General features: G+C 40.8%; 1 non-coding gene across 1 annotated transcript; it reads right to left on the reverse strand.

Moving 5' to 3' along the window:
- Window positions 1-18,092: 18,092 nt before the first annotated feature.
- Window positions 18,093-18,196, reverse strand: LOC119237730 (U6 spliceosomal RNA). The gene has a single exon (XR_005123380.1). It is a non-coding gene; the product is annotated as a U6 spliceosomal RNA (small nuclear RNA).
- Window positions 18,197-20,539: the final 2,343 nt, after the last annotated feature.

The raw sequence follows: 20,539 nt of genomic DNA on the forward strand, positions 1-20,539 counted from the left end.
GACCTAGAGCATTTGGGCTTAACAGACATCTATAGAACACTAAACCCAAAAAAAAAAGGAGTACACATTTTTCTCAAGCACACACGGATCATTCTCCAGGATCGATCACATACTGGGGCACAAGACAAACATCAACAGATACACCAAGATTGAAATCATACCAACCATCTTTTCTGACTACGAAGGCATCAAACTAGAAATAAATGATAAAAAGAAGGCAAGGAACTATCCTACCTCATGGAGATTAAAAGCCACACTACTGGAAGACCACTGGACTAACGAGGAGATCAAAGAAGAAATTAAAAAATTCTTTGAATTGAATGACAAGGAGGACACCAATATCCTAAATGTATGGGATGCAGCAAAAGCAGTAATAAGAGGAAAATATATAGCAATAGAAGCTCACATCAAAAAACAAGAAAGAACTCAAAGAAACAACCTAATCTCGAAGCTCAAAGATCTAGAAAAAGAACAACAAAAAACCCCAGAACCAGTAGAAGAAAAGAAATAATAAAAACCAAAGCAGAAATAAATGAAATTGAAACTAAAAAAACAATCCAAAAGATCAATGAAACCAAGAGCTGGTTCTTTGAAAAAATAAATAAAATAGACAAACCCCTAGCCAGGCTCACAAAGGAAAAAAGGGAGAAAGCACAAATACACAGAATCATAAATGAAAGAGAAGAAATCACAACGGACACAGCAGAAATCAAAAGAATAATCAGTAACTACTATGAACAGTTATATGGAAACAAGTTCAACAATCTAGAGGAGATGGACAAATTCCTACAACTCTACAATCACCCAAAGCTAGATAAAGAAGAAATAGAACACCTAAACAGACCAATTACAAGCAGCGAAATTGAAATGGTAATTAAAAACCTCCCCAAAAACAAAAGCCCAGGACCTGATGGATTTACAAATGAATTCTACCAAACATTCAGAGACGAATTAGTGCCTATCCTTCACAAACTCTTCCAAAAAATTGAGAAGGAAGGGACAATACCAAACACGTTCTATGAAGCCAATATTACACTAATACCAAAACCGAATAAGGACAACACAAAAAAGGAAAACTATAGGCCAATCTCCCTAATGAACACTGATGCAAAAATCCTCAATAAAATTTTAGCTATCAGAATCCAACAATGTATCCATAAGATAATTCACCACGACCAAGTTGGATTCATTCCAGGGGCACAAGGATGGTTTAACATCCGAAAATCAATCAACGTTATCCAACACATCAACAAAAAGAAATATAAAAACCATATGATAATATCAATAGATGCTGAGAAAGCTTTCGACAAACTGCAACACCCATTCATGATAAAAGCCCTTGAAATTCTTGGGATACAAGGAACATACCTCAACATCATAAAGGCCATCTATGACAAGCCAACAGCCAGTATCATTCTCAATGGTGAAAAGCTGAAAGCAATTCCATTAAGATCTGGAACAAGGCAAGGATGTCCACTCTCACCACTGCTTTTCAATATAATACTGGAAGTCCTAGCCAGAGCAATAAGACAAGAGAAAGACATCCAAGGAATCCAAATAGGAAAAGAAGAAGTCAAACTATCACTATTTGCAGATGATATGATAATATACATAGAGAACCCAAAATCTCCACAGAAAAACTAATTCAACTCATCAATCAATTCAGTAAAGTGGCAGGATACAAAATCAACACGCAAAAGTCAGTAGCCTTCCTATACACAAACAATAAATCTGAAGAAGAAGAAATCAAAAAAAACACCCCTTTTATTATCGAAACAAAAAAAATCAAATATTTGGGAATAAATCTAACAAAAGAGGTAAAGGACCTATACAAAGAAAACTATAAAACACTGTTAAAAGAAATAGAAGAAGACACAAAGAAATGGAAAGACATCCCCTGCTCATGGATTGGAAGAATAAACATTATTAAAATGGCCATCCTACCAAAAGCAATATACAGATTCAATGCTATTCCAATCAAAATCTCAATGGCATTCTTCAAAGAAATAGAACAATTATTGATGAAATTCATATGGAATCACCAAAAACCCCGAATAGCCAAAGCTCTACTGAAAAAAAAAGAAGGAAATGGAGGCATCACACTCCCAGACTTCAAACTATACTACAAAGCCATAATCATCAAAACTGCATGGTATTGGAACAAGAACAGACATACAGACCAATGGAATCGAATAGAAAATCCAGAAATAAAACCACAGATTTATGGTCAACTAATCTTTGACAAAGGAGCAAAGACTATGCATTGGAGCAAAGAAAGTTTGTTCAATAAATGGTGCTGGGAAAACTGGGTCGCTACATGCAAAAGAATGAAGCTTGACCACTACCTCACACCATACACAAAAATCAACTCAAAATGGATTAAAGAACTAGACATAAGACCTGAAACCATGAAATACATAGAAGGAAATATAGGCGAAACACTACGGGATTTGCACATCAAAGACATCTTTACAGACACATCACCCAAAGCAGTGATAGTGAAGAGAAAGATAAACAGCTGGGACTACATCAAATTAAAGAGCTTCTGCACAGCAAAAGAGACAATAACAAAAACAAAGAGAAACCCCACCAACTGGGAGAACATTTTTGCACCCAACACTAATGATAAAGGACTGATCACAAAAATCTGCAAAGAGCTGATGAGACTCAGCAACAACAAAGAAAATAATCCAGTCAAAAAATGGGCAGAAGAGCTAAAAAGAAACTTCTCTGAAGAGGAAATGCAAATGGCCAACAGACATATGAAAAAATGTTCAACATCACTTGTAATCAGGGAAATGCAAATCAAAACTACCATGAGATACCATCTCACACCAGTGAGAATGGCACATATTAAAAAAACTAGCAACAACAAATGTTGGCGAGGATGTGGAGAAAAAGGAACTCTTGTGCACTGTTGGTGGGAATGCAAACTGGTCCAACCACTGTGGAGAGCTGTGTGGCGATTTCTGGACCTACTAAACATAGAGCTTCCATATGATCCAGCAATTCCACTCCTAGGTATTTACCCAAAGGACACAGAAACATCAATTCCAAAGAGCACCTGCACTCCTATGTTTATAGCAGCACTGTTTACAATAGCTAAGCTTTGGAAACAACCCAAATGCCCAAAAATAGATGACTGGATCAAGAAGATGTGGTACATATATACCATGGAATATTACTCAGCATTCAAAAAAGATAAACACATGCAATTTGCAGCAACATGGATGGCACTGGAAGGGATCATGCTCAGCGAAATAAGCCAAAAAGAAAAAGAAAAATACCGGATGGTCTCACTCATAGCAGGAATCTAGAAAACTTAAATAAGGGACCAGGAAAATGAATATAAGAAAGTGAAAATCAAAATCAACAAAAAACTATGAACCAGAGACACTTTTTGGGGGGTGGGGGGCGGGAGGGGAAGGATTGGGGTCAGAATGGGGCGTTTGCAATTGTATGGGGGAATATAAAAATAAAATTTAATATTTAAAAAAAAAAATGAGATACCATATTATACCAATGAGAATAGCACATACTAATATAACTGTCAACAATAAATGTTGGCCAGGATGTGGAGAAAAAGGAAGTCTCCAACACTGCTGGTGGGAATGCAAACTGGTCCAACCACTATGGAAGGATCCTCAAACTACTAAAAATGGAGCTACCATATGACCCAGCAGTTCTGCTCATAACAATCTACACAAAAACATTAATTCAAAAGACTACCTGCATAATCACACTTCCAAACTTCAAACTATACTGCAAAGCCATAATAGTTAAAGCAGTATGGTAAGGGGGGAAGAGACACACAGACCAATGGAACTAAATACAAAGCCCAGAAATAAAGCCACACATGTATGGACAACTAATATTAGACAAAGGAGCAAAGAATATGCAATGGAACAAGGACAGTTTGTTTAATAAATTGTGCTGGAAAAACTGGACCACCACATGCAAAAGAATGAAACTAGACCACTACCTCTCACCATACACAAAAATGAACTCAAAATGTATAAAAGACCTGGACATAGGGCCTGAAACCATATAATATATAGAAGAAAATATAGGTAAAACACTACAAGACATACATCTCAGTAACATCTTTAAACACTCATCATCAAAAACAAAGAAAGTCAAGGAAAAGATAAACACCTGGGATTAGATCAAACTGAAAAGCTTCTGTACAGCAAAAGAGACATTAACCAAAACAAAGAGACACCCCACTGATTGGGAAAAAAATTTTGCACTCCATACAATTGATAAGGGACTAATCACAAAGATATACGAAGAACTCAAATGACTCAAGAAAAGCAAAGTAAACAATCCAGTCAAGAAATGGGCAGAAGAGCTTAAAAGACATTTCTCCAAAGAGGAAATGCAAATGGCCAACAGGCATATGAAAAATTGCTCGACAACCCTTATAATCAGGGAAATGCAAATCAAAACCACCCTGAGATACCACCTTACACCAGTAAGAATGGCACATATCAAAAAAATTAGCAACAGCAAATGTTGGTGAGGATGTGGTGAAAAAAGAACTCTCCTACATTGCTGGTAGGAGTGAAAACTTGTCCAACCACTGTGGAAAGCTGTATGGAGTTTCCTCAGACTACTAAAAATGGAGTTAACATATGACCCAGCAATTCCACTCTTCGGGAGCTACCCAAAGGACACAATAACATTGATTCAAAAGATCACTTGTACCCCTATGTTTATTGCAAAACTGTTTATAATAGGTAAAACTTGGAAACAACCCAAATGTCCAAAAATAGATGACTGGATCAAGAAAATGTGGTATATATACACAATGGAATACTTTCAGTGATCAAAAAAGATAAACTCATGCCATTCGCAGCAACATGGATGGAGCTAGAAGGGATTATGCTCAGTGAAATAAGTCAGAAGGAAAATGAAAAATATTGGATGATTTTGGTTACAGCAGGAACATAGGGAAACCAAATAAGACATCAGGGTAAAAAAAATAATAACAATGCAAAACACAACAAAACAAAAACAGACCATTATAAATCAGAGACATCCTGCAGAGGTGGAGGAGGGAAAGGGATCAGAAAGAGCAAGAGAGTAGCAAAGAGGGCTGTGGTGATGGTGCACCAGTGCACTGATGAAGGAAATTTTATGGGGACTATATCTGAGGTGGGGGGAAGCAAACATTGTTTAAAAATGAACAATGATGTAAAAAAAAAAAAAACCAAATTAAAAAAGAAAGACTACCTACACCTCTATGTTTATCGCAGCACTATTAACAATAGGTTAGGTATGGAAGCAACCTACATGCCCAAAAATAGATAACTGATCAAGAAGATATGGTATATATATGCAATGGAATACAACTCAGCAATCAAAAAAGATAAACTCATGCCATTCACATTGATGGAGCCAGAAGGGATTATGCTCAGTGAAATAAGTCAGAAGGAAAGAAAGAAATATCAGATAGTTTCACTTATAGAAAAAATATAGAGGAACCCAATAAGGAATCAGGAAAAAAAAATAATAATAATAATTAATAAATAAACAAAACTAGCAGGCAACTATAAATCAGAGACATTCTGCAGGGGAAGGAGAGGGAGAGGGTTCAAAACAGGGGAGGGAAGAGCGCAAGGAACTATGGCAATGGTGCACAGGTGGTAGGAATTTTATGGGGACTACACCTGAGTGGAGAAAGCAAACATTTTACAAAAATGAACAATCATGTAAAAAAAATAATAATAATAAAGAATAGAAATGGCCTAAGACTGTCATAACAGACTTGGATCTCTAAGGCTACCTATTTACCACAAGGCAAAAGCCATGGTGTAAATCTGCCTTCAGGGAGTAACTGAGAGAGTCATCTCTCAAATTGTACAGAAGAAAAGAATCTGCTAAGATTTCGGTGAGTGACCCCACTCCCAGCCACCGTCTATTTGTTCATTTATGGAAGCAGAAGGAGAGCTAATTTGCTTCCATAACATTTTCACAGATTAAACAATTTAAAGTGGGCTACCTTTCATTCAACATTCTAATCAACCTCAGCAACTAAATGACTAGAAAATAATTATCCTGTCCCTATCTTTTTAAACTTTCAAACAAGACCCTTTAATGCAAACAACCATTCCCCATGGCCCTGCCTCCATCTGTGCAGGGAGACAGGGAGCGGTGTGTACTGCTGGGAAGTGTTCATCTTCTCAGGAGGAAGTCAGTGGTTAAATTCTAAGGTGATACTTCACACCCCATGGGGGGTCTCCTGGCATTTCAGTAGTAAGAACTGGAAGAGCCTCCAGAAGCATTAAAAGTGGTTTCCTGGGGCCTCCCTAGTGGCGCAAGGGGTTAAGCACTGTGCTACGAGGCAATCCATAGCCTCTGCAGCGCGAGTTCGATCCCTGGCCAGCCAGGGAGCAACCCACATGGCACAGCAGACCCCTCCTGTCTCACCCACTGCTCCCCTCAGCAGTGTATTTCAGTCAGTCTGCCTGTTCTGTACCCCACTCTGTCTGGTGAATCCTCTCACCCCCTACATCTCTGGCCTATACGCCAGCTCTTGTATGCATAAATAAATAAATCTTTAAAAAAAAAAAAAAGACAATGTATGGAAAGCCTTTTTTTAAAAAAAAAAAAAAAGTGGTTTCCTTGGAAGAAGGGGTTTGGGGGTAGGGCTGGGCATCTTGTTTTGCATAGTTAGTCCTTCTGCAGTTGACTAATTTTTAGCCACTGGCAAGGAGCTCCTTCATTAAAAATGTTTTCTAAAGAAATACGTATTCTTGGAGTATAACAATGAAAACAAGCAGTCTTGCATGAGAAATCTGGCCAGACTAAGCACCAGTGGGAAGACAGAGCATGACATATCTCCTAAATGACATGGAGAGATTGAAAAGGCTGGTTTCTCCAGTGGAGGGGACAGTGTGGTCGAGGAGGAGACAGGAGGGCTTTCACTGCACACAAGCTTATTTGAGAATGTCTGAATGGTGCAAATATCACCAGCTAAAAAGAAATGTCTTGTGGGAGGGAAAAAAGGGCATAGGATTTTAATGTATCTGCAGTATTTCTTTTGATTGTTATAAATGTGTTAAAATGGATACACGTGACAATGAATCATTTAAGTGAATTCTTCAAAGCCATTGTGTCCAAAGGTCATCTGTCCATGAACAGGAGACCAGAGGAAGGAGTGCAATTTGTTTTACTCTTAATGCAATTTGAAGGTTTCCCAAATATTAGCTTGAGGGGGGCCTTCCTGGTGGCACAAGGGATTAAGCGTCAGCACTATGAAGCTATCTGCAGCCACTGCAGCGCGAGATTGACCCCGCTGGAGAGGTGACCCACAGAGCGCAGCAGACTTCTCCTGTCTCACCTGCTGCTCCCCTCAGTCAGTCGGTCTGTTCTGTTCCGTTCCCCACTCTGTCTCTGGTGCATCCACTCACCACCAGCACCTCTGGCCTGTACCCCAGCTCTTGTATGCATAAATAAATAAACCTTAAAAAAAATAGCTTGAGGAAGAATGTCATATTATTCAAATAAAATGATACATACCCAAGAAGGTTTAAAAATTGCAGGGTTGGGCCTCTCCGGTGGTGCAGCAGTTGAGCGCTGGACTGCAAAGCTGCCTGCAGCCTCTGCAGGGCCGGTTTGATCCCTGGCTGCCAGCGAGGGTTCCACATGGTGCGCAGACCTCTCCTGCCGGGCCCGCTGCTCCCCTCAGCAGTGTACTTCGGTCCTTCTGCCTGTTCTGCTCCCCGCTCTGGCTCTGGTGAATTCTCTCACCCTCCTGCGCTTCTGACTGTATAAATAAATAAATAAATCTTGTATAAATAAATAAATCTTTAAAAAAAGAAAAGATTTATAAAAAATAAATAATTAAAAATTCCAGGGTTCAGGGTATATCCTGAACAATAAGATCTGAAAATCTGAAATACTCATCAACCATTAGTATTTTTAAAAATCCAAGTGATTCTGGTTCACACTTAAGATCAAAACCTGGGCACCAGAACATCTCAAAGGATCATTTTGGTTTGGACTTTCTATAATATTGAGAGTAATTTCCTGTCTCCACAAAGTTCCAAGACAAACTGAATTTTAGCATATTTTCTAAATACTTCATGAAAGTAGTGAGAAGATATACAATCACATATTAGACACAGGAGGGTATTGTTTGCTAAAAGAAAAAAAAACACATTGTTTTGATGTAATCCCAGGTGTTTATCTTTTCCTTGAATTTCTTTGCTTTTAGTGATGAGTCTTTAAAGATGTTACGGAGATGTATGTCTTGTAGTGTTTATATTTTCTTCTATATGTTTTATGGTTTCAGGTCTTATGTCCAGGTCTTTTATACATTTTGAGTTGATTCTTGTGCACGGTGAGAGGTAGTGGTCTAGTTTCATTCTTTCGTTTATGGTGGTCCAGTTTTCCCAGCACCATTTCTTGAACAAACTGTCCATGTTTTCTCTCTGATAAGCCAGGAGATGCTAGGCTATGGTTAGGAAGTGCTTGGCTCAGTTAGGTATTAGGTCTCCTCTTTCTAGGGGCTGATTAGAAGAGTTCAGACAGGGTGAGGGCAAGTGGGGTAACACTATGGTTCAGGACCAGAGTGGCTCGCGCCAAATTGAAATGTTCCTTTAAAAATATACAGTGACGTTCTGAGAAGCCCACTATGCCTGCATGGTCCAGTGGACCTGCCCCCACGACAAGAAGATAATATGCCTGACCTGTAGACAGAGTCTTGGCTAAGGTCTCCTCTTAGGTCAGGTGACAGCCAGTCAAAGCACCTCTGGCTGGGTAACCCAAAAGCCTCTCCATCCCCACTGTCCTGATACCCGCCAAAGACATACCATGGGATGAGCCAAAAAGGCCTGTACATTTGGTCGGGTTGAGGGGTGTAGAAGTATAGGGGGTGGGGATGAGGTGGGGGGTTGGAGGGTAGGGTATGTTCTGGCATTGTCCCTACCTGCTTAGTAGTTTGTGACTGGACTTGAACCTGTTTCATGACCTGAGACCCAAGAACTGGCACTGATCAGTAAGTAGGGGACTCAGCTAAGTGTCAGGGGTTCCCAACCAAGGAGCATATGAGTGTGGGGTGTTGGGATATGGGATTGGAATCAGAGTATATCCTGCCAATGGGGGCCTGGAATCTACACAGAACATTTGAGACCTAGTCTTATATACACACTTTTAGTCCAGGTCACTTCCTAGACCTTGGCCAGGAGACTTTCCAACCAGGAATTCTGCATGGCCAAGAAGTCATGGTGGGGACTAAAAATCAGTCATGAACTAGCCAGGGCCCAAGCAATAAGCAAGAGGCAGTGGATCTGTCTTTTGGAAATCACAATCCAAGGCTTAGCTGGAGATCAATGTAAATGGTACTCTGTCCATGAACACCTTGTAGTTTGGGGTTTAACAACCTCTGACCCCCTCTATGAGATATCTTCCTCCCTTTCCAGACAATGGGTTGGTTCACTCCAAGATCAACTGCTTCCATGTCCACCTGAGCTCTAGTTCCTGCCACCGCCCCTGCTTAGTTCTCCCTAAGCCCAAGTTTTCCTCTTTATCCTAGTGCTGCCTTCTCCCGGGCCTCCATGGTGTGGGTCCCCTGGGGCCATTGTCAAAGAAAAGATTCAGGCCACCTGGGACCAGCCAGAAGATCAGTCAGAAGAGGAAGGAGCCAGGCAGAGGACCAGTTCCTGGTGGATCCCAAAGACCCCCAAACCACTGCCCTGGCACAACCAGAGAGATACCCTGCTAGCCGGCCTCCAGTTAGTCTCTGGAGTCAACTGGTAACAACTCTGCTTGCCTGAGCCTGAGTCTGGGTCTACGTGATCCACAGTCCCTGCTGACCTCCCTTCCCAGTACCCTCAGGGCCCAGGTTTGTTTGTGCTCTCAATTCCTGCCTTTACACCAGTCACCACTGTCCTTGCTCCTCAGGGCAATTGGAATTTCAGGACCTAGACCTTAGGAGGTGATTCCAGCCCTTCTGGCCTCTAGTCCAACAGTCATGACCCAGCTGCAGGGCCGGTCAAGAAAAGGACAAAAGTAACTACAAACAAATCAACAATCTCCTAATATTTGACAAAATATATTATCTTGAGGTTTACTTGAGGTTCTAGAACAGCTAAGTTAATGTATATTGAAGAAAATCTGAGCAGTGGTTGGCTGTGGTGGATGGAAAGCAGGAAATGAGCATGAAGGAACTTTTTGAAGTGATAGCAATGGCTCAGGTTAGAAGTGCATGCCTAAAGTCAAACCACAATGAGATGCCATATTAATGGCATCAGTGAGAATGGTCCATATTAAAAAAAAAAAAAAAACTGGAAAACAGCAAACATTGGTGAGGAGTAGAGAAAAAGAAACCCTCTTACACTTCTGGTGGGAGTGCACACTAGTACAACTGCTCTGAACAGTTGTGTGGAGGGGACTCAAAACACTAACCATGTATCTGTCATATGATCCAGTGATTCCACTCCTAGGAATCTACCCAAGGACACAGAAACACTAATTCAAAAGGAAAACTGCACTCCTATGTTTATTGCAGCACTATTTACAATAGCTAAGATATGGAAACAGTCTAAATGCCCCGAAACAGGTAAATGGATCAAGAAGATGTGGTATATATACACAATGGAATACTTTCAGTGACCAAAAAAACATAAACTCATGTCATTTGCTGCAACATGAAAGGAGCTAGAAGGGATTATGCTCAGTGAAATAAGTCAGAAGGACAAAGATAAATATCGGATAGTTTCACCTATAGGAGGGATATAGGGAAATTGAACAAAAGATCAGGAAAAAGACAAAATTTTCAAACTGACCATAGATCTGAGGCATACAGGGGCTGGAGGAGGAGAGGAGTGTAAACAGGGGCGGGAAGAGCAAAAGGGCCTATGGTGATGGTTCATGGATGCTAAGGTGGTGGGAGAACTAAGGGGACTGGGGGAAGAAATCAAATATTGTACCAAAATGACCAACGATGTAAGCAAATAAACATAAAAAGAAGTGTGTGTAACATAAAACTCATTGGACTTTTATTTTTTAAAAGATTTATTTTTTTATTTATGCATACAAGAGCTGGTATATAGTCCAGAGGTATAGGGGGTGAGAGGATTGATCAGAGACAGAGTGGGGAGCATTCTGTTTGTGAGTATTAAAAAGAGAACTTCTTGTCTGCCACCGACTTCTTAGAGATTGAATGTTGAAGGTCAGTGTTCAACTTGTGAAAACATAATTCTCATACCAAAAAATGAGTACATATTAAGATTTTATTTCACTCAAATTGGGTACTTAAAGAATGATAATGTTACTTCAATGCAAGTAGGAGAACTGAGATTTATACAGGTCACATTGAAATAAGGCTGCTCTAAGTCACCCTATAACTTTACAAAATTAGCAAACGTAAAGCAACATTCTCTGAATGATCAGATAATTCGCTGGGAGAACTTAGAAATGTAACAGCCCACCCATACTCAGAGCCTACCCAAAATCAGCCTCCACTTGCATTGCTTGAAATAGTTTCTTCATAGCATTTACTTTCTGGTATCATATGTCTGAGGTATGTGTGTGTGTACTTGTCCATGTTATTGCCTGTCTACCACAGTTGCATATGGGCTTTGGGAGTACAGTGATTTGATTATCTCAGGTATATGTAAAGACAATTGCCAGCAGCCAAGGGATCCTGGCAATTTTAGGTGGGAAGCAACAGTAGCAACAATTTTCTGGGCAAAGCTACCAGAGTGATATAGCAGAGGACCAAAAGAGAGAAGAAACAAGCCTTTTCCAAAAGTCATCCTTCATTTTCCACCAGTGGAAATACTCTGTGAAGATCATGTCCAAGCACAGATTCTTCAGTTTAGAGATACCTTTTTTGGCTCATAAGGCTTCTATTCAGTAACCTAAATATTTTGAAATTAAACTTTAACAAGATAAAGAGTAAATGAGTATACTTAATATTGAAATAGTGCCTTCTTGTTTGTAGTAAGTATGCATAGGATTTGTCTGGACATCAAGCCCTGTGAAATACTAGTGGGGCACACACTCAGTGGAGAAGTCCTTTGTATGCAGGAAGTGTGGGTGAGACTATATCAATAAGTCAAACTTCATTATGCACAAGAGAAGACATTCAGGAGAAAAACCCTAGTAAAAGCCAAGAGTGTGGGCAAAAATTTCGTGACAATTCCTACTACAATAAGCCTTTATAGCACCTTTTGTGCAGGAAATGTGGACAAGGTTTTACTGAACAGCACACCATAGCACACACTGAGAAAAGAAATTGTATGTGTACTCAGAGTGAGGTACAATAGGAATTTAACACTGAGGCTGCAGGCTGCATCCCAGCACCCACCATCCAGTAGTTCTGAAAAAAACATCTGTTCACATTCCAGAGTAAGGCGACCAAAGCCCTACTTGTTTAGACCCTTAATTTCACTCGCCCTCTGGGCACTGTTGTTGTAAAACGTCAATGTCTTACTTGACAAAGACTGGTGTGGCCCAATGGTCTTGATAAATAAAATTGATCAAAACCCATTCAGGGGGCCTCCCCGGTGGCACAACGGGTTGAGCACAGCACTGTGAAGCTGTCCACAGCCTCTGCAGCACGAGTTCGATCCCTGGCCAGGGAGATTCCCACATGGCATGGCAGACCTCTCCTGACTCACCCACCTCTCCCCTCAGCAGTGTTTTCAGTCCGTCTGCCTGTTCTGTTCCTTGCTCTGTCTCTGGTGGATCCTCTCACCCTCCCGTGTCTCTGGCCTGTACCCTGGCTCTTATATAAATAAAATTAAACTTAAAAAAATAAAAAAAGAGGGCTTCCTCTGGTGGCATAGGCAGTTGAGCGCAGCGCTGTGAAGCTGTCCGCAGCCTCTGCAGCTCGGGTTCGATCCCAGCCAGCTGGGGAGAATCCCACATGGCGCGGCAGACCTCTCCTGTCTCTCCCACTGCTCTCCTCAGCAATGTATTTCAGTCAGTCTGCCTGTTCTGTTCCCCGCTCTGTCTCTGGTGAATCCTCTCACCCTCCTGCGCAACTGGCCTGTACCTGGGTTCCTGCATAAATAAATAAATCAATCTTTAAAAAAAAAAAAAAAAGGAAAAAAGAAATAAAAACCCATTCAGGACCTACATCAGGTCCTGAACAAAGACCACAACCCGAACAAAGTCTGTTCATAAAATAAAGACTGTTAAACTCCACCTACTCCTCCAACAGGGACAATAAATAGCCCAAACACCCCAATCCTTGGACCCTGCCTTCACCTCCTTCCAGAACCAGCAGAAATGATCAACCAGCAGCCAGTTCAGGGTTAGCATCAGAGAGACTGTATCCCAGGTCCCTTAGCCTGAAGCAGTGATGGAAAATCTACACCCCCTTCAACTTCTCACATGATTTGGCATTGGACAGTGTGAGGTGGGTGCGGGAAGGGGGAGAAAAGTTGATGGAAGCTGAGAACAGAAAAGGTAATGAGACAGGGCAAGCTAGGGTTATTAGGCAGTTTTAGGGACAGTGCAGGAGGGGACCTCTGAAGAATTTAGGGAGGCTTCAGAGATAAGGATAGCAAGGAAATGAAACCAATTCCACTGGGAAAAACAAACATCCTAGCACCACAGATAATCTTGTTAAGGATGGTCCTGGTTTTCTTCAGATGATAAGATAAAGTGTAAAGATGCTCACCGGGAGGGCTAGACCATAAAGATAAAAATGTAACAAATGGGAAAGACAGACCTGTTAGAAAAGGAATGTGAAGATCTCCCACTCAGTAGCAAATTAAGTGAGACAGCCAAAAACTGACCAATCACAAAGAGACTGGTGGAGCTTTAGAATAATGAGGGAAAGAAAGTATATATTCCCTGAGACACAACTCCACTTTGGCTTCCTTGCCCCTCCCAGGCCTGGGTCCCTGGCCTGGGAGTCCCACTTTATTTCTGCTCTTTTTCTTCTCATTAAACTTTTTCTTTTTCTAAACAAACCTGCCTCTTCTCGCTTGCTTGCCTGAGCATCTGCGAAGTTCCTGCTGCGGCTTCTTGAGACACCAACCCATGGGGGTCTAGCGGCTGGGACTCAGCGCTGCCCTGCAGCCTGGAATCCGTTCCTGGCTGGGAGACTAGGCCTGACAATTCCGGTATCAGTAAGTTGGAAGTTTCACAAGGCCAGGAACCAGAAGTGAGAAGAAATCCCACCAAGAACAAAGAGAAACTCCACCAAAGAGCAATATATAAGGTCACCCCCTTTCCTTTTTAAAGTGCAGCTCTTGCTCAAAAGACTGCTGCCCACTATGTGCCTTTTTTCCTTATTAAGCTTGTCGAGAGCTGCTGAATGGAGATTCTATAGAATGATTTCTCAGAAGAATCCAAGAGCCCCTAGTTATTCCCCAACAGGAACATGAAATAGACCCTAGCTATAATCAAGCCTATGGACACTCAGGAAAAAAGCACTTTCTGGGTGGAGGATATGGTCAAGGCTTTAGTCAGAAGTGAACACACACAGGAAAAATAATTTGGTCACCATGCATCACCTTCCCATCCAATTTCTGAAGGAGTTTCATGGCTCTGCCTGGCACTACAAATGTATGGATGCAATAAATGCTTTTTTCTCTCTCTCTCAGAGTGGGAAGGAGTAGGAAAATAAGGCACTTCCTTAAGTCATAAAGGGACATTCAAGCAATGATTGCATTTCCCCGTCAGTATTTATCTGTGGTGTTCTGGCCTTTAATACAAGAAACATTGCTTCTTTACAAAGTTGTCACTGAGGTAGTGACCGCATTAACAGTTACAATGCAGGCAGTGGGGAATGGAGGATTAGTGAGAGTGAAGTTGCCCTGATTCCCCATTGTGATGAAAAGCAAGTTCCAATGTACAGTATCACCTGTAATCAGGGAAATGCAAATCAAAACCACAATGAGATACCACCTCACAATGGTGAGAATGACGCATATCAAAGAAACTGGCAACAACAAATGCTGGCGAGGAAATGAAGAAAAAGAGCCCTCTTACACCGCTGGTGGGAATGCAAACTTGTCCAACTGCTATTGAAAGCTGCGTGAAGGGCCCTCAGTTTACTAAAAATGGATCTACCATATGACCCAGTGATTCCACTCTTACGAGTCTACCCAAAGAACACAAAAACATTAATTCAAAAAGAAAAGTATATGCCTATGTTCATAACAACACTATTCACAATAGGTAAGGTATGGAAACAACCTAAATGCCCAAAAACAAATGAATGGATCAAGAGGGTGCAATATATATACACAATGGAATACTATTCGGCATTTAAAGATAAACTTATGCCATTCGCAGCAACATGGATGGAGCTGGAAGGGATTATGCTCAGTGAAGTAAGTCAGAAGGAAAAAGAAAAATATCGCTTATGGTTTCACTCATAGGTGGGATATAGGGAAACCCAATTAAGGGTCAAAAAAATAGACAAAACTTACAGGCAAACTGTAGATTTAAGGCATACAGCAAGAGAAGAGATGGGAGAGGAATCAAAACAGGGGAAGGAAGAGCACAAGGAAATGTGGTGAAGTTCATGAGTTATGTGGTGGTGGGAGATGTATGGGGATTTATTCATTTATTGCACCAAAAAATGAATAAAAATGTAAGAAAAATATCAGTCAATCAAACAATAAAAGAAAACTAAGTCCCAGTTGGTCTTAAATATTGATTGGAGAGTCTGAGAAAAGAGAATAAGATTTGGAGGACAGAGATCACAGCAGAAGAGGGGAAATTACTCAGGCTTTTGTGAAAATATGGTCTTTTTCTGACTCACCAGGTCTTCCCATTGTATTTGTGCCCAGATTGTTTCCCATAGGCTTCTCTGAGCCAGTGCCTACAGAGCAGGGATAAGGAGCAGACATTTTACTCTGGCCTGCATGGAAATCTAGGGTGTTCCCACAAGATCCAGTTTGCCTCGACTCCCTCCCCATTCTCTCACACAAAATCACACACCACAGGGCCTCCCCTGGTGGCACAGGTGGTTGAACACAACGCTGTAAAGCTGTCTGCAGGCCTCTGCAGCGCCGGTTCCATTCCAGCCAGCCGGCAAGGGTCCCACATGGCACAGCAGACCTCTCCTGTCACGCCCGCTGCTCCCCTCAGCAGTGTATTTCGTCAGTCTGCCTGTTCTGTTCCCAGCTCTATCTCTGGTGAATCCTCCCACCCTCCCACAAATCTGGCCTGTGCCCCAGTTCTTGTATAAATAAATAAATAAATCTTTAAAAAAAAACCACACACACAAAATCACACCACAAATAAAATCCTTGCATATTCAATTCCATCTTCAGAGAATCTTCACTGATACAAGTAGTACCAAGACTAGCCTAAGGAAATTGATAGTAAAATAGGGATTTGGGGACTGGTTCACCCCTTGCATGGAAAGAAGAGGAGACCCACAGTTAGGGAACAGGTAGATGCTTGCTGCTAAGAATTCACAAATGGTCTGGGAATATGTCCTGGAGGAGGGAAAAGCTGTGGCATGTATGATGACATAGATATTTGAAAATATGGAGGAAATATGCCAACAAAGTCCAGAGCTGACTGGTCACTGCTGACCTGCATTCAACACTGCAGATGGACACTGAGAAACTGAAAATTGCTTGCTCAACCTTAACAAGCAGTTGATGACCATGATGGTTAATTTCACCTGTCAACCTGAGAATCCATGGGATGCCCAATAGCTCGTAAAACACTTCCAGGGGGTGTTTATGAGGGTGTTTCTGGATGAGGTTAGCATTTGATTTCAAAGACTGAGTGAAGAAGTTACCCTTACCAATTTGGATGGATATCATCTAACCCATTGAGGGCCTGAATAGAACCAAAAGATGAAGGAAAGGTGGATTCCCTCTCTCTTATTGAGCTGGGACATCCATTTTCTGCCCTTGGACATCAGTGTTCCTTGCTCTGGTCTTTGGTCTCCAGGATTTACACTAGTAGTACCCTGGTTCTCAGTGCTTAGCCTTAGACTGGGAGTGACACCGTTGATTCTCCTGGTTCTTGGGGCTTCGGACTTAGACTGAACTATACCTCTGGCTTCCTAGTTCCCAGCTTGCAGGAGCATATTGTGGGATATTTGGGCCCCCAATATCATATAAGCAAATTCAGATACTAATTTTCCTCATAGAGCTATGTATCTATATATCCATGTACCTATGTCTCTCTATATATAGAGATATATCTATATAGAAACAGATACTAATAGTTGCTGTTGAGAACTGACTAGTATAATGATTATGCAATCTAGGAAGTATTAAGATAAGGTTCTGGTCTCCTTGTGGAGAAGGGCCATGTCAAAGAGAAACACAGCCGATATGAGTTGAAGTGGTGAAAACAGATTTATTCAGTAACTGCAGACAATAGGTGAGAGCTAAAATCCATTCCAAATTGTGCAGAAGTCATTTGGGCATTTTAAAGGTTGAATGCTGGAGGAAGGGGCTCAGTAGAGCCACAGGAGTGATAAAGTTCAGAGTTGGTCAGTGCAAATGTGACTAGACCAACTGTGTTTATTGGAGGTTCTCGGCCCTCACGAAGAGACTAGGAGACCCTGGCCCTTTCCTTCTCAAAGATTACATTTCTAAGGAGTGGTTTTGAAGTCCTAGACAAACAGGTTCTGAAGATGCAAATTCATAACTGTAAGCCCTTTTTAGTACTTACCCCAAGAAAGAATGAATAGGGATTCAACATGAGCTGGAATCTTCCACCTTTACCTGACCTCCTGCACCAGGCCCTACAACCTGCAGGATTCTGTCTACTCTGTCCCCAGCCATCCTTATCTCCTTGGAATGGAAAAATGGAAAAGGGAGAAAAGACCTCCTGAGGGCCAAGTCTTAGGGGAACTATTGCACTTTCTTGAGTTTCAACTTCAGAAATTCCTCCACACTCTGATGGTGAGGATGGGAGGAAAAAAGTCTCATACATCAAGAAAGAGAAGGGGAAATGTGACCATTTTAAATATGCCCAAAGGAGAAGTAACCATTCTGAATACTGCCCAGGATTCATTATACTCAAGAGGCACCTTTTCTCAAGGGAACTACCTTGCCAAATTCTTGTTAGATAACTCCTCTATCCTCTAGCAATCTTTATCTCACTAAGGAGGTATGTGTAGGAGGAGACAAAGAAACACTTTTTTGTAAATTATGGAAGACTTCATGAATTTGTATATCATCATTGCACAGAGCCCATGCTAATCTTTTTTGCATTGTTCTTATCTTATAAGTGCTGCTGAAATAAACACAAGTAATACTTAAGACAGTCCCAGCCCAAGAATTTAGACACATTTCCAAAAAAATGAGATTTAATCCTAAGATTGTAAAACATCCTCACTGCTACCTTACTATCATATCAAAAGTGCCCATTATGATAACAGTAAATTGTAATTGAAACAATTGCAAGACAGAGACTCTATTTAAGAAGGAATTTTTTTTAAAGATTCATTAATTTATGCATAAAACAGCTGGGGTACAGGCCAGAGGTGCGGGTACAGGAGTCGAGGGGGCGGGTTTGAGAGAATTCACCAGAAAGAGAGTGGGGAACAGAACAGGAAGACCGACCAGAGACCAGAGCACATTGCTGAGGGGAGCAGCAGGGGAGCCAGGAGAGGTCTGCTGCACCGTGTGGAATGCTCCCTGGCGGGTGATCGAACCTACCCTGCAGAGGCTGCTGACAGCTTCATAGGGAGGCCCCCAAGAAGGAACTTTTAAGGAAACATGAAATCAGGGAGAGGAAACAATGACACTAGAGTAACTGAAGCCCCTGGCATGTACAGCCATTATAAATCTTGATCACAGCCTAACTCCAAGTCAACTGAAATAAACCTCATATCAAAGGCCTAATTGCTTCAGTTTCTGTTGCCCAATAAATCATGTCTAACATTCAACAAAAATTACAAGATGGGCCTTTCTTCGGAAACCATGCAAGTGATAAGAGAGAGAAGTAAAACATGTAAAGTATTAAAAGAAAAAGCCACTAATCTAGAATTCTGTATCCTATGAAACTGTCATTGCGAAGTAAAGAACAACAAACACTTTCTTAAACAATTAAAACAAGAGAAATTTTTGGCAGTTGAGCTGAGTTGCAAGAGACATTGAAAGAACTTCTTCAAAAAAAAAAAGAGAATAAAATAGAAAAATAGAATATCGTGTCTACATAAAGAAAGGGTCTACATTAATGAAGGTTTAAATATATATATGTAACTTCTCAAAATAACAGTAGCAACAATGTCTTCATGGCTCATGAATTAGTGAAAAGAGTGGCAGTAATGTTATAAGGTGCAGGCTAGGGAGTTGGCAATACTGTTATAAATTACTTACACTATCTGTGAAGGAGTATAGTGTTATTTTTATTTATTTTTTGTGTACTTCAAGACATTCTTTCAGAAGATTTTATTGTTTTGAGGATCAGTACACAGACATTTCCAATTGTGCACTATTCTTCATGTACCAAAAATCTAAAAAGTCATGTCATTTTGATTCTTTTCAAATAGTTATTTCAGAGACTTTGCAGCTTAAAATCTGGAGGCAAATTTTCCTTAATTGGATATTAAGTACCTTTATTCTCAAATGCCTGTAAGCCATCACATTGTAAGCCTCGCTACTTCACAATTTAGTGTCATATGCACCACATACTCAAACTTTCAATATTTCACAGCACATAAAAACAAAATAACTAAAAACTGGAATACCACAACCCAAGATGTCACAGAGTGAAGGAAATTGTGACAGAAGAGCCAAGATCAAGTTGTGGTTTTCTTTAGGAAACAATCTTAGAAAAAAAAGCCAAAATGTGGGAATAGAATTTTAAAAGTTCAAAACGTTAAATGCACAACTGTGACTGCAAATTACCATTTAGTATGCTTCATGCAACAGGAAATAAAACTACCCCCATCTGTGGAAAGTTAAACAGACACCTAGAACAATCAAAGAATCCCATATTCAATAATCCCACTATTTTCTGGTTATATCAAATATAAACAAGCAAATGATTTTTTTATAAAAGCATTTATACTTAAAAAAAAAGGGATAAGGTAGGCTTCCCTAATTCTTAAAAATGTTTCCATAGCTACAAATAACTTGTATTTACAAAACAGTTGATAAAAATATTTCCCTGGATTACACAAGAAGGGAGCATTGAGAAGACATGGTTTGTGATATTAACAGACTTGACTTCTCTCAGAGGCCGGATCTCCTGGGTTGTAGCCTCTCCTTTTCTCTGTCTTACCTAGTTCTAAGTTAGCCACTTCAGCCATCTTCCCCTTTTGCTCTCCTCCTCCCATTTGCTTGTACTTTTTTGGCTGAAGATATATCATTTCCGTGGAGTTTTTGGGCTTCGTTTCCACTTTTGGGAGAGCAGGTTCAGCTGACAACCTCCCCGTCTCTTCTTGGGTTCTTCCTTGGCTGCCCTCTTGGCAGAGCTTAGCTTCCTCTTGGACACCATGGCAGCAGTGTGGGGGTGTGCTGCAGCAGACCCTTTGCAAAGATGCACTGCCTGGCTACTGCTGCTCTTCCCCCAGTGTTATTTTTATATGTATAATTTTTTCTTTATATCTTTTACATCATGATGTATTCCCCATAAATTTCCC

The sequence above is a fragment of the Talpa occidentalis genome, unplaced genomic scaffold, assembly GCF_014898055.3.
Source record: "Talpa occidentalis isolate TD23 unplaced genomic scaffold, MPIMG_talOcc4v2.1 talOcc4.10, whole genome shotgun sequence".
In the NCBI taxonomy this organism is placed as follows: domain Eukaryota; kingdom Metazoa; phylum Chordata; class Mammalia; order Eulipotyphla; family Talpidae; genus Talpa; species Talpa occidentalis.